The sequence below is a fragment of the Strigops habroptila genome, chromosome 1 (assembly GCF_004027225.2).
Source record: "Strigops habroptila isolate Jane chromosome 1, bStrHab1.2.pri, whole genome shotgun sequence".
Taxonomy (NCBI): domain Eukaryota; kingdom Metazoa; phylum Chordata; class Aves; order Psittaciformes; family Psittacidae; genus Strigops; species Strigops habroptila.
In genome coordinates this window covers 61907926-61912577 of record NC_044277.2, presented here as the reverse complement: position 1 = coordinate 61912577, position 4652 = coordinate 61907926, and the positions used below count along the sequence as shown (strand labels likewise).

General features: G+C 37.7%; 1 long non-coding RNA gene across 1 annotated transcript; it reads left to right on the top strand.

The window, feature by feature from the left end:
- The first annotated feature begins 352 nt into the window (after positions 1–352).
- LOC115608222 lies at positions 353–2342 on the top strand. The gene is made up of 3 exons (XR_003991484.1): positions 353–424; positions 863–926; positions 2250–2342. It is a non-coding gene; the product is annotated as an uncharacterized LOC115608222 (long non-coding RNA).
- Positions 2343–4652: the final 2310 nt, after the last annotated feature.

Below are 4652 nucleotides of genomic sequence, written 5' to 3'. Positions count from 1 at the left end.
CTCACTTGCGCAGTCTTAATTCTGGACTTCCCAAGCTTTGAGTGTTAGATCCTAAAAATTATTCTTCAAATGTTAGTTTAGGGAAAGATGGAAGGAAAGAAGTGAAATCTGTCAGTTCACTAGAAGATAGAAGTTCGGCTGCTTCACATTGCTTTTATGTATAATTCCAAACACCCTTGATTTGTTGAATTGATTTCTGCAAAATCATTTAATGGAATGAAGTTTAGTTGCTTCAGTATCTATCTGCTACTCCATGTAGGCCAAGTAGTGGAAGATTATGTGACCCATAACACACTGAAACTCTATGATATATACTGTACAAACTCAGTAATTTTTATTGTGTTGATTTTAGAGGTCATCCTGAGGTTGTCTACAAAACCAGTGCTGGTCTCTGTTGGCCATGAGCCTGCAAGGGTGGCTTGAGGTGAGGCCAGCTGGTGTGATGCATGATGTGCAGATCTCTCTGATACTATGTGCGTGTACAGCTGTCATGTTGAACTGGCAGCATGTAACTGCTTTCTGTATGTTCTTTCTTTCTTAATATACCTAAGTAATGCCATGCTCTCAATCTGCTTAATGCATCATTGCCACTTTAAAAATAAACCTTTCCTCTTCTTATCAAGAGGAATGTTTATTGCGAGTAGGACAATGTTATGACGCAAGATACAGTTTGTTTTTCTTTTTGACCTCACCAGACCTTTCATTTCTCATTCTGCCATTCTGTGGCAATTATATGCATGGTCTGTGCATGACTTTGCATGTGCTTACACGTCAGTTTACAGCACTGCTCTCCCTTGCCATTAACCAGTGCCTGCTAAGTGCTTCATGCCCTCTTGCTTTTCTTCCCTGAGTGCCTCTACAGCTGTGTCCAAATTGCTGGAAAGAACTGTGCTGCAAGAACAGGGAAGGGCAAAACCAGGCAGAAGGTGAGTACCAGCTGGTGCAGTGATCAAGGTGCTCGTCTATGTAAATTGTGTAATTGGCTTTTTTTTTCAGTATTTTTGCAAAAAAGCAGACACCATAGTAGCAGAACATACAAATTTGTAAATAAAGCCTGGTTTGGATCCAGTTACGGCATGATTCCCTGAAGTAGTAGTGATTTCCTTTGTTGCACAGTGAATTATTGTATAGTAGTCCATGATTTATCAAACGTGAAAAGCTTTGCTTTAAGATGATAAGCTTTTCTCTCAATGGACAAAGAAACAAAACCTGTAACTACTATAGACTATCATAAGTGGTTTGCATTACGATTTAAAGCAAGATAATTTAAGGAAGTCTCTGATAAAGATTATTCCTTTCAGATTGTAGCCATAGAAAGATGCCAGGAAAAGTGAGGAAACTTTGTATTCACTGAGGTTTGTAAAAACAAACAAACAAGACCCTTTCTCTATTTTGTGAGCTTTTCATTAACAAGTATTTGTGAGCGCTGGGAATTTCTGCAAATTGTTTTTAGCAAAGTAGATCCTGGCCATACAAAATAGTTGCACTAATGCATTTATTCAGTTTTTCATTACTCATGGTTCTGCTGCAACAAAAGAACTTGATCTTTTGGCATCCAGTAATATTTTTGCTTTGATCCTGTAACCAAATGATGTTAGCCACAAAATTATTTTAATTTTGTCATGATTGCACTTGGGATACCTAGCTTTCATTTTGGTTTTGGCACTCACAGCATGGAAACCAACCCAAATAAGCAATAATGTCTTTGCAATAATATCAAGTAATATTTTGTAATTATTTCGTTCTGTGATTCAGGAAGGTGTTTGACACTGACCTGATTGCATCTGGGATTAATTGTGAGTTTATGAAACCAAGAGTGGAATTATAAACTAAATAACTAGTCGTCTCTGACAGGAACATAGCAATTATAGTGTTTCAATAATATGTGGTTTTCACTGGAAATCAATACATAACAGGCAAGGGGTGAATAGTAGGCCATATAATTCCTACGAAAGAGGCTAAGAGTGTGGCTAGGCAAGACTTTATCTTTTGAGCTTTACGTTTCAGCTTAATTCTGTTTCATGTTAGTGTCCATAACTATGTTTTACAGCATCCTTGAAGTCATTCAGCCTGTTGTGGAATAAAAAAACAATGGTTGATTGATGTGTGTTGCTCTGTTTGGGGCTACGGATATACTGGGTGTAAAAATAGTAAATGCAGAGGGAGAGAAAGATTTATATACAACCTTGAGTTTTATCTAACCAGGAGGTTTTAAAATAACTTTTTGATCTTTGTCTTGCAAAATGAAGACGAGAGAGATTCCAAAACATCGTCATCCTGGAAGTACAGGTGAATCTAATGGGTAGGTAAGCAAGCAATACATAGCTTAAGAAAAGTTGATACTACCTACTGAGGCCACAATCTAGGAAAAAAAAAAAAAAAAGATGTAATCTAAATAACCGTTCCTATTGATCTCAATAGGAGGTCTGTAATGGTTAATGCTATTGACATGTAAGAGTTAGCAAAGTTTGAGGCAGAGTCAGTTAAAGATATCTGGAAAGGAGCAATCTGATAAGGAGCTCTGGTTAGATTGAATTTAAAATCTCAAATCCTAATTTCATTTTAGGACCAGTATGCATGTCTTTAACAATTCTAAGAACCAGGTAATATTATCCATTCCTTATAACTTACAGACAGAATGAATCTGGCATAAAAGGTTATTTGCAGAAAAAGATTCATATCAACATAGAAGTAACTAGGTGATAGTTTTAGTGTTGTTAGTGTGGTGGTAGATGATTCTATTGTTGTTGTCATTATTACCATCATCATCTCAGATTTTTCACAACATCTCCAGCCAAACTTGTTGAAGCTGGATTTAAGCGCTAATACTTTCTGCCAGCTTCTAGTGATTATGCATAGTGGGAGAGGTACATACATTACATTTCAATGGCATTTTCCCATGGATAAATATACTTGAAGTTTTATTTCACATAGGAGAGTCCGAAATCTGCCATGAAATAAGAGTCATTAGGTAATATTCTGTTTCCCATTGATTTCTATGATAACCTGAGAAGAAATTGGCTGGCTTGTCTTCTTTTCACATCACTGAAACTCAGAAGCAGAGTAGCATTTCCACAAGTAAATATGCAGGTTCAACATAAAAGAAACTTTCTAAAAAATCTGAAAAATAATTTGCCAGAGATAAAGTATCAGATGGTAAAAGTACTGCTTTGTTTTGTTGCACAAGTCCAGCTCTGTTTCAGATGCAAGAAGAAGAGTTTGGTTTTGACAGGATAGTCCTAACCGTGAAACCAGAGTCTAGGAGTTATTGGTTAGTTTAAGATAATATATACAATAAACCTTTATGTCTAGTCAGACATATTTAAAGCCAATCACGAGTAGCTGTTATTAAAAAGTTTTCAGGATGAATGAACTTTTCTGGTTTGCTTTAGAGAGGAAAATACTATCATCTTATCCAATGAAACACTTATCATAATTACTAGTGATTGCCCTAACCTCTCAATTTTGCTTGGCAGAAAGCATCATGGAGCATTGCTACCCTTTCCCTTGCTCCTGAGCCTCCACAAGATTGCCGAGCCAATGTGACTTGATGACATTTTGACATAGAGAGCATCACATTTTCTCCTGCCAAATCCAGGTAGTTCATATATGCAGGCGGAATGTTGCTCTCACTGGTTTTTGGGATATCATTCTCAGCCTTCTATCAGCCACATACATTAGGAAAATGGGAAAAAACTTGAAGAGTCATTCTTAACAGGTGCAGATACTTATTTGTGTAGCCGCCTGGCATATTGATATTCTGGTTGTAATATGAAGGACACTACCGTGACATGTAATTTGATGCTCAAAAATTTGCAGCCTCTGCTTTCTTATAGATGGATACTAAAGAGGAATTATGAACAAGTTATAATCTATTGTAATTTCTGAAAAGATTCAGAATTGTGGTTTATCTTGAAGACAGAAATGTGTTTGTTTTACAGTTTACAAACAAGAAAATCATGACACAGTATGTAAAACCAAGATAAATTCCTAAATGAGCCATGTTAACGTATTCCCAAGGGAATGTCTGCATTGCATTAGTGCCACTGTGGTAACTTTTAAGTGTTATTTCTACCTGCTGCTCTAAAAATTTTATAGAAGCTTTCCCATGACATATTTCAGTAATCTGGAAAGTTACAGGTGGGCTTCTTTTGATTAGTACTTTTGATAGGTATTCATCATAACTCTTGGCTCTGGGGCCAGTCCTAAAAAGTGGAAATCAAACGTTACTGTTAAGTGAGAGATAGAATCATAGAATCATAGAATCGTAAGGGTTGGAAAGGACCTTAAGATCATCTAGTTCCAACCCCCCTGCCATGGGCAGGGACACCTTGCCCTAAACCATGTGGCTCAAGGCTCTGTCCAACCTGGCCTTGAACACCGCCAGGGATGGAGCATCCACAACCTCCCTGGGCAACCCATTCCAGTGCTTCACCACCCTCACTGGAAAGAACTTCTTCCTTATATCTAATCTAAACTTCCTCTGTTTAAGTTTGAACCCATTACCCCTTGTCCTACCACTATAGTCCCTAAGGAAGAGTCCCTCCCCAGCATCCTTGTAGACCCCCTTCAGATACTGGAAGGCTGCTATGAGGTCACCACGCAGCCTTCTCTTCTCCAGGCTAAACAGCCCCAACTCTCTCAGCCTGTCT